General features: G+C 33.8%; 1 long non-coding RNA gene across 1 annotated transcript; it reads right to left on the bottom strand.

The window, feature by feature from the left end:
• Positions 1 to 1,971: 1,971 nt before the first annotated feature.
• Positions 1,972 to 8,751, bottom strand: LOC138132688 (uncharacterized). The gene is made up of 10 exons (XR_011160153.1): positions 8,635 to 8,751; positions 8,044 to 8,320; positions 7,609 to 7,825; positions 5,734 to 5,984; positions 3,314 to 3,439; positions 3,059 to 3,263; positions 2,675 to 3,004; positions 2,427 to 2,625; positions 2,181 to 2,365; positions 1,972 to 2,127 (listed from the first exon to the last, which is right to left on the bottom strand). It is a non-coding gene; the product is annotated as an uncharacterized lncRNA (long non-coding RNA).
• Positions 8,752 to 12,841: the final 4,090 nt, after the last annotated feature.

Raw genomic sequence — 12,841 nt, 5'->3', positions numbered from 1 at the left:
CTTCCTTTAGCTATTTTTGCAAAAACATATCATCTTTTTTTTTCTCATGAGTTGACGTTGTCCCATTGAGTTGTTCCGCGCATTTTGGGGCACCCAGTATACAGGCTGTAACTAAAATACCTATGTTAATTTTACCAAAGCTTATTAAATGAAACATTTTTTCTATTTGAATTTTTACGAAAAAGCGTTGCAAATTGATTTAAAATTTGGAATTAATTAGCCATCAAAGTGCATACCCGCATAATGTAAAGGCGGAATTTTTTTACATATCGTCGGCTTTCTTTAGGTCCCATTTTGATTATTAATTATTTAAATAATTATGAATTCAAAATCAAAGAAATTCCTTTTTGAGAGGATTTCCCTTGCCATTCAACGTGGAAACGCTGCAAGCATTCGGGGCATTTTTCCAGATTCCGCATTATTATCGGAAATTTTTGCATTGTAAATCAAAAATGTTATGTAATTAAGTTATCAATACAATTATTTAAATAATTATTACTGTTTTGATAAAATACTATGCAAAACTTTAATACACATTTTTTGCACTTTACTCCAAATAGTTAACATAAAAAATAAGAATTTGAAACAGTTTTCCAGAAAAATTTTGCTAATTAGACATACACGGTTTGTAAAGAAAATCGACGATATTATGATGCATTTCAATTTCAACCTGTATATAACAACATTAATTCACAGTGGAGATAGAACGTTTCCTGCACACGGAAGTTTGCCCCTCTTCTGTGTTTTCCGTTTCACTTGGATTTTCAACCAATTCAAGTTCAGTTTCTTCTAAACGAGTTGACTGATGAACACTGCGGCGGGATCTTAAGATAATATAACAAATAAAAATAATAAACACAATAATAAAATCTAAAATTAATAAGGAACAAAACGCTATCTTGTAGAAATTGTCACAAACGCACACACAGTTTTTATCCTCATTCATTTTTTCTGTTGTACTTTTGTTTTCAGCTGGTTTTGTAATGTTAACAACACCTGTGAAAAAATAAAGTAAATCAAAATCGTCTTACTGACAACTACTAATTAGAAATTATTCGATTCATTAAAACACGAAAGGCAAATTATTTTTTTTCCTGATTAACAATATACAAACTGATTCACATAACTTTCCGACCCTGGCAAAATTTAAATGCAGCCAGTATTACGTTTTTCATTCATAACTTGATCCAAAAACATGAATAATTTTAAACTTTTGTATGGTTCGGACATCCCTCAAAATAGTCTCAATTATAAAAAAATTAAAATGGCAGTAATCGACAATATTTTTTTTTAATTTAAGAAACTGACTCATTACATATCAATATCATATTGATCCTTGGGTCATTGGAGCACAACTGAAATAATAATAATTATTATATGAGTAGCGCTGTCAGATAACTTTTCAGGTATGAGGGCGAAATTTTAAGCACGAGGCGTCAGCCAAGTGCTGCAAAACAGGCCGAATACCTGAAACTGACAGCGCACGAATATTGAATAACATTTTTCGTATTCGTTTAGGCAAAATCTTAAAAAACATCAATTTATTGTACATTTTGACATTATCTTTGACAGATGTCAAGTTAGCTATATAACCGGGAAAGTTTATATATTTAGCTATATACCATTTTCCCGGTTATGTATCTCAGGAAACGAACACGAACAAAATATTTTAGAATTATACAAAAAACAATTGACAAGTGATTGTCAACAATACCGGAGTGTCCAGATTTCATAGTAAATAAAATCATCAAGTTAGGATCGGAAGGTTATGTGAATTAGCCTGAATTTGTCATCGCGGCTAGAGGAGGGATTCGTTCGAAACGTATTATTATTTATAATTAATGTTTATATTATTTGTCTAATTTTTGAGTTAAAAAGCAAGACATCATCAAAATATCACTAGACATGTCTCTTTTCCTATCCATGTACTAAAACTAAAGCAGGCTTCACAAAATAAACACAAAAACTATACTTACAACGATCAATAATCCAAAAATGTGTTATTGGAAAATCATTAGTTGTGTTAGTGGTAAATACTAAACTGCAGTTGGTGTATGTTTTTTTGTGGAGCGTTTGAGGGAAATTAATTTTCTGCCAACCTTCCACAACAGAACCGTCGCTGAAAACCTGCCGAAAAATTCAAAATGTTTACAACAGACAGGAGGATTCATTTAGCTCACAATTTTCGAGGTGTTTGAAGTATCCACAGTGTTGATAATAGGGTCACCGCTTTGGCATTTTATTGTCAGTTCCGTTGTACAAAATCTGCATTGTAAAATATATATGTAGCCAGTATTACCACTATACAAAGTAAATTGTGGATCAAAGACAGATGTACTAACTTGGTCAGTTTGTCTAAAAATATCTAAAAATACGAGTACATACAACAATTAAGTTTTAAAATTACGATTATGATTTTAAATTACTTTCACTTGTAGAAATTGTTTGTGGTTCAGAAGCGTTCATAACAATTTTCCTGACGAGTAGAGGGTCACTGGCGTCTACGCATATGATATGTTTATTTTTATACTGTACTAAAATTATCAATTTATTATACATTTCTACCCAGTAAGATATGTATATGGTCGTATTTGATAATTCCAACTTATCCGAGTCCATTACAACCTAAACCAATTCATTTTTAATAAATCGCGACTGATTGTTCAATACATACCGCTTTACGACAGTCGTTTAATTCTTGACAACTTTCAATATTGTTACATTTTTCGATTACCAATTCAATAAAGTTGATCCTATAATTTGGACCGCGAGGATGTATTTGGCCATATAGATGAAAAAAAACATTTGTCACTTTTTCTAAAAAAATGTAAATATTTTTTTCGGTTGCGGTACTACTATCGAGAACAGAATACTGTGGAATAAACGTGTAATCAGAATCTCTGTGCAAATAAACTTTATCATCGGTGGTAATAACTGGACATCCATATTTCAAAAACCGTTTTTCATTCCAAAGCTTATTAGATAACAAAAATATAGATTGTTCCTAAAACAAAGGATTATTATTGAAAGAATTCTAATGTAACATTACTCATTTTACTTTAAAATTACTTTCAGGACTATAACCTAAAATTGGTATTCTCAAAATTAAAACCAAGAATAAAAATGAATTGTACATCTAGGACAGTGCACTAACAGCGTGTCGCCATTAATTATTTTCAAAAAAGGAGCATGGATTCCTCCTTCATACGTTTTGACATTTTTAGTTGATGGGGTACATCACATTTTACACAAACATCAAACACCTGGAAACGACAAATAAATCGTTTGCTGAAATGTATATTTACATACAAACTGCAAAGAACAATCACAAAAGAGTAGAAAGATGTTTATGACGATTTCCTGGGAATGATAAAATATTAATCCACCACTACCCTTCAAAACGAAAAAAGATGTCAATTTTTCTTCCCGTTGTCTGGATCTGAAAATAATTATCATTGATTTACTTATCAACAACTCAGACTACTACAAGTATTCCCCCCTTTAACAAAATTTAACCACTATGCAACCAAAAATAACGTGCGATCAATTAAATAATAAATCAAGTTACCTGGATTGTGCTATTCTGATGCTTTGATTGGTTGAAATCACCATTTTCGCCTACACTTTATTTGATCGTACGGTACTAATTCCAACATTCACTACAGGTGATTCTGAAATAAGTTTGGAAAAAAAAATGTGGAGTATCCTTGACACAAAATAATTCTGCGTAAATGACTTTTGGAGGTGAAATCAAAAGGATGGAAATTACCCTATATCCTTGTATTTCCAACCCCTATGAATAGGGAAAATTTGTCCGAATTTGTTCACTTCATTAGGTGCAAGCACACTGCTTTGTAAATGTTTCTATGGAAATGATCGAGAGGAGTAAGGTTACGTTGTGAGTGACGGGCACCTTTGATTATTATTGTTGCTAAACTACCAAGACAATCAGATAATCACCTTTAACTCAGCAGCGTACTAGCAATTTTGACCAAATTTTCAATCATTTGTATCTGGAAAACGAAAAAACTTTTATAATTTTTTTGTCAATGACTTCTTCTCATCATCACCAATTACCGGGTTTTTTTTCCAAACTTATTTAAGAATCACCCTGTATTGTATATTTTTTCCTGGTAGGAGGTTGCGCGAGCCATTTACGAAATCTGGCAACGAAATGCGACATCCCTGTTGGTTAGTGGAATAAAGTAACCAATAGGGAGGTCGCATTTCGTTGCAGGATTCTGTAAGTGGTGCGCGCAACCGCCTACCAGGAAAAAATATACTATACATATAGTAAAATCACTTTTGTAATGACGGACTAGAGTTACTAAATTTAGTAACTTTTGTCTTGTAAACACACCTTTTTACCGCGAATTTGGGCTTTTAAAAGGTTAGGTTATGGGTCACATCATTTGCTTCCACAATTTTGTACTTTTTCATTACGTTTCCATTATCTCCGTGAGTAATTACTTTTTTTTTGTTGAAAGCCTTTAAAATGTGCTGCTTCGTCTACTTGCTTTATTAATGCTCTACTCCGTTTTGGAAATTTATTCATTATGGCAGTGACAATAATATGACAATTTAAATCTTTGCCAACTGTCCAATTTTTATTTATTTTGTAAAAAATCTAACAAAAAAAAAGTTCCAGCTAGTTCGTCATTACAAAAATGAATTTACTACAGATCTGTAATTTTTTTAAATCAAAAAATTAATCTAGGATTGCATTGTTCTGAATATTGTCAACTTTGTCTTGACAATTTAGTTATAGTTATTTACGAACCGAGTGCGAGAAGACATTTTTCACACATGAGAGCATTATTTGAGGCACAAGCGACAAAGGAGATCGAGATTTGTACAATATTTTTTGAAACGAACATTAGCATTTTTAAATTATTACCCAATAGTTCCCAATTTAATGAATAGAAGGCGCTTGTCCAAGTGTCAATCGAATTAATAGCAATTTATTTTCATTTTTTCGAAATGTTCAACATCCAAATTGGAGAAATGACCAAATTTTATTATTATCAAGTCAAATTATTTTCAGAATACTGAAAAAGGCCAATGGATGATTTTGAAGCACTAGTGCGCGAAATCTACGTTCGCGGTTAACTGTTGCATTTGCAAAATGTTATTTTGGATTTAGCAAGTTCAAAAAATATTTATCCTAATTATGCATTCATAAACTTTTCTGTTTCCATCCTTTTCAATATCGAACCCGGTATCGGTCATTTGGGCCAAACTACCAGCGTCCAGTAATGTCGAATAAACGGCCAAGCTGTAGGTAATTAGTTGTTCTCAGTAAAGAGTGAATATTGAATATTACCACCCCTACTAATTTATACAGAAACCATAATTTTTTCCAATAAATGTGTAAGTGGGTGGATTCTGACAGGTTTTAATGGAAATTATTCGTAGATACAGGTCGACCAGAACAGCTTGGCGAGTGACGCAGTAGACTGAAAACCCTCCCACTAGCGGAGAGCACTTGTCTGTTTGGCTGGAAGTGTTTAGATCGTGTACAAACGGGCTAAAATCAGCGCTTCAAGCTTCAAGTGAACAGCATGTCCGGGCTGTTTTGAGCAGATTTGCTTCGTTGAGTGTACCGTACCTACAGCCATAGCCATATCCTTGTCTTACAGAGACTCGCTGGTTTCTTCTTGTACGCATCTCACTCGCCAAGCTATTCTGGTCAAGCTGTACAAGTAATGAAAACGGGCGCTATTGTAATCCTACCTTTCTTACTTGGAGGTATAGTCGAATTACGCTAAATAATCCGTATGATTAGGAAAGTAAGATTCAGTGACGAATGGTTTGAAGTATGGTCCTTTTGGGAATTCTGAATACTTCTGCAAATCCAACTGCACCTCGGCCAATTGACTCATACTGCACCGGGAAACTGGGTGAGTCAAGTTTTGCCGCGAAAACACCCACTTCTAACCGATTTAAACTTCTCACAAAATTCAGGAATAATTGTGTCGATGAGCCTGTAAAAATTTAAATGTTTTAATGAAACAGGTAAATATTTCGTTTTAATTCAATAACCGCTACATTAATTTACATAATTTTTCACTAAATTTGGTGTCATTAAAAACATGAAACATAAAAACAGGTTTTTGAAATAAATGAAATTTGATTTTAAATTGCAAAATTCAGCTTTGATTTATTATTATTAAATTGGGCAGTCAGTTCCACAAAAGAAGTAGACGTGGATTGTTCTTTAGAATTACTAGAAAAGTTGTCAGCAGATGTTTACCAACAATGAGGTATTTATTATTTATAACACTGTAGTTGTAAATCTTGGTCATTTTTCGCTGTTAATGGTAAAATTGGAATAATTCAAAAACAAATAATTTTCTTTTGATCCGAATTCATAAATATGTTCTTTGAATTATTAATTGTGAATTATGAGAGTGTATGGAAACATAAAGTGACAAGGGAAAATTGATTGCACACATTCGAAGCCTCAAATCAAGGGAATGTAACCATAAAGTTTCGCAATTTTTCCTAATTTTTTAATAGGATTAATCGTGCGGGCGGTACAGGTTGGCGCAATTGAAATGTCAAATTATAATTTAATTGTCACATTCAAAACTCAGTCGGTAAAAAAAGTGATTCGCCTGTGTTGCCACGTGTAGATTACAATGTTGGCGAATCTTAACAGATAATCAAATTGCTATAGCGTTCTACAAATTGTGTTGCCATCTAAGATTTATGTTATGTACGTTAATCGCATTATTAACTAAAACGAAAAGTTCAAGTTAATTTAAATTGAACTTTTCAAAATATTTCCTTATCATCGGATTTGTAAAAAATAGTTTTTTATTACCACATACCTATACGATTCTCACACTTGCCACGACTGTGACAAGTGATTATGAGATTATCTGTATATTGTTCACAGTTGCTGATGAGTGATGATGTAACGTAACCTAAATAGATTGCTCAGATTATGTCAGTCCACTCGTCATTGCCGAATATTTTAACAATAAGACATTGCAATAAATAATGTATCCTGTTTCAGAGAGTGTAGGACAACGAAATATTAAACACATTTTTTTTCCTGTTTTCGTCTTTTGCATATGTCCAAAAGTTAGATGGATTTATAGACTTGTTTTGGACCTTCAGGAATTTCGATAAATAGTTCAAGACAAACAAAACAGTACCCAGACTTTATTTACAACCCTCTCGCACACCCCAATAGTGCGAGATGCCAGACCGTCACAAATCTGTCAGCGTCAGACCATGAGACCCATTTCGTGATTGTTGGATACTTATTATTAGGGTATTTAAAGGGCGGACCAGGTCAGTCGAAGACGAACTGTGACAGAGTGCAGGGTGAAGAATCCAATTGGAATTTGTTAGTAAAGTTTATGTAAAAGTGAGTTTGTGAAAGGTGTAGTTAATTTACACAAGGTGAGTGTATCACTACTGAGTAACCTGTTTCTGTTGGTGATGTGGTGAGTTTACCTATTCTAATAATTAATATTGATGATGATCATGGCCATAATTAAAGACAATTAGCGTGGTGAGTCTTTGAATGATTTATAATAACTAATTGAGAGTATTGAGAGCCCCGACATGTCGAGCTAATTAATTAGACTGTCCAACCTTCCTTTGTTCCGGCAACTGTACGCTAGCAGAGACCGTGGAGCTGCTAGCGGGGTGAAATTGATTGTGATCACATGGACTGCAGAGACCGGGGAGCTGCCAGTAGACGGATCGAGTGAGTCGCTGAGTGTTATCAGGGCGCCTCGTTTGATTACAGTTGTTTATTGAGATGAGGACTGAGTCCTAGAGGGTTCTGTAGGAACCCTTCCCATTTCTCCTAATAACCCCGGACAGAGCTCAATAAGTTAATAATAATTGATAATGACCTAAAGCACTAGAGTTCAATGAATATGTAATAATAATTGACAATCACCAAAGCTATTAAGAGTTGACGTTGACGTTGTGATGGTACCATATTTGAGATGTGTGTGATTTATTATTGTAAATATGTATTGGTTGTGCTCGCACAACACTTTCAGCGAACTGGTTACTCACCACCCCATTTTATTATTTTACAGGAGGTAAGCCTGTGATAGATGTGCAGACCACGATCACCTCGATCCACAACAAAAGCCGTCATGACACCATTGTTAACGTAATGTTCACCCAATTATTTTATTTACTGACAATTACCAAATTACGACATCCTGACACTGCATCAAGTCTGATGTGTTATATTGATTGATAATTTGATTAGTATCAGCATTATTATTATTTTTGTGTTCTGTCTCTCTCTGCGAGAGTTATCTCTCTCGCACCCGCATCATATCTCCTGCAAGAGTATACCATTTTCATTGTTGCTAAAGTCAGAAAGTGTGTATAGTCTTTGCCAAAACCAAATAACAACCAACACTCCATTCTATCCAGAAAATCAACCGGCAACGTTGTGTACTTAGATTTTATTGGTCTAGCATCCTAGTAATATCAAAATTGCCATTATACATTTAGTGTAATTTTGTTTTCACCAACCGAATTCAACAGGTGGTGGTTATTTGGGTTTGGCACGGCCTATATATTAAATGTTTACTACTTAATACTGTGTAACTAACGTTCTGCACGAGACAATCTTAAAAACAAATCGCTTACCTCTTTACTTAATTCAGTACGCCTAAATTATAACTTGAAAAAATAATATACAATGAAAACTGCAGTCAAATTGAGTCAATGTCAATTTGATAAGTCCAAAATAAGTCAAATCAACACCTATCTACTTTTTCAAGTATATTTGATCAATGATATGTCGATGTTTACACTTAAATATTATTATTTATTTAACGATTCGCTTTTTTTTTCTAACATTGACTAAAGTACCTGTATCCCATCTAATTTTGTTCAGGGAATCCGAAGTAATCACTCATACTCTCGATATAAACTGAACTTAAAAAATGTTTTAAAATTATATCTAATATTAAACTACACAAAATTGAACACTAGATAATAAATTGAACACAAAATAAATAGGCGATTATTCTGCATCTAAAGGCGGCCTTACACCAAGGCAACAATTGGCAATATGTTGCCGGCAACATTTTTTAGTGATGACCGGCAACATCACTAAAAAATGTTGCCGGCAACATATTGCCAATTGTTGCCTTGGTGTAAGGCCGCCTTTAGATGCAGAATAATCGCCTATTTATTTTGTACGGAGCGATCAACAACCACTTAGATAAGGGGCGGCTATGACTTGGAGAGTGTTAAATTTTTCGTATCTTTGCTAACTCAACTAATAAACGTCAAACAACTGTCACTATGAACCAAATTTTAATGCAAAAATGGTTTTTACTTCAGGACATAAAAGATTAATCGTACTTTCGTAATGGTGTTTTCAATAACGAAGAATGGACATACAGCGCTGCTGCCTGTTTGGACGAGTTTCGGCAAGAATTTCGAAATATAAATTATACCGGATATACATATGCAACCAGAAATATTTCTATCCCCGTCGACATACAGCCGAGATTTCAACACCTTGTTTGATCTAAATAATCGTTGATCGCACGCTATAATACAGAATAATCAAAAAAGCTCGCTAGTAATTGCCGGTTGTTCAGTCCAGTTCTTATGTTCATTGGTTCTTTGACACGTGCGTCGAATTCTCATCTAAGAAAACCCCAAACCTTGATGGGTTGAGGAGATAGAATATTATTTCCATCAAAACAACGATTTTTTTCCATTATGCAAGACCTCGAAATGAAATTTAACTTTCAAATAATTGTCGTTTTACTAGTTGTTCTAACTGAGCCGCTAGACGGCTACAATAATTGGAAACTGCCACATGCTAGGCTGCCACATTTTCTTAACTATGCCCCCGATGTGTGAAAAGTGAGAGTAGAATAACAGAAGATATAAGTTTCCAATGACGCTACTATCCGCTAGATGGTGATAACTGCCAGACCTACACATAGATAACACAGTAAACCTATAGAACGCAAACTCCTATGCATTTTATCAGTTTTTTGGAAACGCACCCACCACAATCCGTCAGGGGACGCTGCTGTTTTATAAAAATAAAAATCGCTGAAATTAAAAAAATATATACAGTCTGTTTGAAAATTGCTAGTACAAAAAAAACCTGGTAATTGGTGATGGTGAGTTGAAGTCATCGGCAAAAGAAAATTCTAATAAAAATCCTCTAGTTTTCGAGATAAAAATTACTAAAAATTGGGTTAAAATTGTTAGTGCACCACTGAGTTAAGGTATTTTAAAAAGACACTTCACGTTGTTAAGCAATAACGAAATAAAAAATTTGATGTTCTTAAACTGTCAATCTGTGGTTGCCAAGATCTTGCAAAAAAATATAAATTTTTCATATTGTTGTATAGTCCTTCATTATCACTACGATCATCACGCTTGGTTACCAAGGTTTAAAAAATATTGCCCCGCCTGAGGCGTAGAATATGCAGGAATAGGGTTACTTTATCCCTTTTGTTTTAAAAAATTAAAAATTGGTTTCTTGGATTTCTTAGGGCTTCCAGATGCCACAGTTTTTTTTTGTACTAGCAATTTTCAAACACCCTGTATACTTTGACATATTAAGTCATAAATAATAAATCTACTGTTACGAGAATTTGCAGAGTGCAAAGGTATTTAAACCATGTGGAACTCGCCATAGATTTTCAAATCCAATAAAATATCCTGGTTCATTTTATGGAATGGATTAAAAACACGGGTAACAAGCAGTTATCAACTTTGTAGCCTATTAAAGTCACAGATCAATAACGAATTGAGACTGTTAAAGTCCATATAAAACCTAGGAGACGTGGACGATGCTAGCGCAACCCTAGCGTAGGGCCGAACTAGATAACCGTATTTAGTCGATGATGAGTCGGCTATTTACGTTGACAGCGAGAAATTTGATTTATTCAAAAAATCAAATTTGTTCGTTTCAAAAATCTTTATTAATCATTGTCAAAAATTTGCTAATCAATTTCGTTATGATAAAAATTATAAAATAATCCAAAACCACTTTCGTACTTGTCCCGAGCCTCTTCTACCTGCGATGTCGAAGCCTGACTATAATAACCGGTGCACACGAGTTCCCGTCAGCATAATATTTTATACCTGGGCTTGGACATGGCCCTTTAATCCTGCACACGAATTCCCGTCAGAAAAAAATCTCTGTTATTGAAAGCACTGTTACGAAAGTAAGATTCAATGATGAATCTTCCATGTTCTGAAGTAAAAACCATTTTTGCGTTAAAATTTGGTTAATAGTGACAATTGTTTGACGTTTATTAGCAAAGATACGAAAAATCTGACACTGTCAAAGTCACAGCCGCCCCTTATCTAAGTATATAATTGTTGATCACACGGTATGTGTAACTTTTTAATATTTTAAACATTTTTTTTTGTCCACGTAATGGTAAACAACAATGGTACCATTGGTACCTGGCCACGGCTAGAGGGGTAGGTCAGTAAGGGATTGAAGCGCTCTTTTACCCTTGACGGGAACTCGAGTTATGGATTATATCAGTTGATAATTACCTGACGGGAATTCTTGCATTACTTTATGACAAGAAATAAGTCAGACGGGAATTCGAGTGCGCCCATAATAACTTGTTTGAATAGTTTTTGACCAAAAAGTTCGTATTCGGTAAGTAATACTTTCTAAAAAAAAAGTTATTACAAAAAATGTTATTTTCAGAATTGAAAAAAGGTGGATAAAGGTTTTAGATACTTCTGGAATACTTCCTTCAAAACTACAAAATTCACTCATTTGGCCAGACCACTTTTCAGAAAATTATTTTCCAAGTTCTCAAAAAACTAGATTTTATATGTATGTGTGCCGTGCCATTCCCATCAGTTTTTCGTTCCAAATTCACAGTGTCACAAAATAACAGTTTTTCCAGACAATTCCAAGATTTTAATGACTATGTGAATTACAGAAGTTGTGATTCCTGATCCTGTAGTTGTCCCAGAACGTGCATATTCATCAAAATTCTCAGGCAAAGTGTTATAGGTTTTTCAACGTACCAAAATTTGTGAACTCAATCTCAGAGAAAAGATAATCTATTACATGGATCGTTATAAGCGAAAAACAATTTCAAAATTAAAAACTTTATAAGAAAACTAAAAATAATGAAATAAAATGTTTGGATAATTTTTTGTCTTTGTGTTTTAATAAATAAAACCATAATATGAAAAATAGGTAAATAAAAACAAAAAAATATGTCCGTATGCAACTTATTATACATCTAGTTCGGCCCTACGTTAGCGCGTCGCTAGTATCGCGCGTCGCTGAAATTTGAATAGATCTAGACAGTCTTACTATGTTTAATTGTCTGTGTATTAAAGTGTAGGTATAACAGCTACACTGTGTGTGGACTTCATTTTACCAGCAAATACTTCGGCACGAACAATAGATTGCTGAATGTGGCCGTACCCTCGACTCAATACAACTTCCCATCTTTTCCAGTCCAGACTTACTTCCAGTAATAGTAAAAAAATATTGATAATTATATTTTAACTGAAAACTATTTTTTATAGAATTTTCATCCGATCTATTGATCTACGATATTTCTACTGAAGACGCTATAAGTAAATTCTGTTTTATGTAGTAATGAAGATATAAATTCTTGTGAAAGTTTCAAAAAGAAAATAAGAAAAGCTGAGCATAATCAAAATTATAAAAAGCCAGAATGTTAATCCAAAATTCGGGCTGCAACTACGGGCTGCAATGTACCGAAAACGTTACATGCAAATTTCGATGTCAAAATAAAGAGCAAAATTTTGAAGGTGAGGAAGCCATAAATCTCTGTTTGTTGCAATTGAGGAAAAGAAACACCTCAAAATT

This window comes from Tenebrio molitor, chromosome 6, assembly GCF_963966145.1.
Source record: "Tenebrio molitor chromosome 6, icTenMoli1.1, whole genome shotgun sequence".
In the NCBI taxonomy this organism is placed as follows: domain Eukaryota; kingdom Metazoa; phylum Arthropoda; class Insecta; order Coleoptera; family Tenebrionidae; genus Tenebrio; species Tenebrio molitor.
Note: the sequence above shows the minus strand (reverse complement) of the source record. Positions and strands in the feature narration are given on the sequence as shown.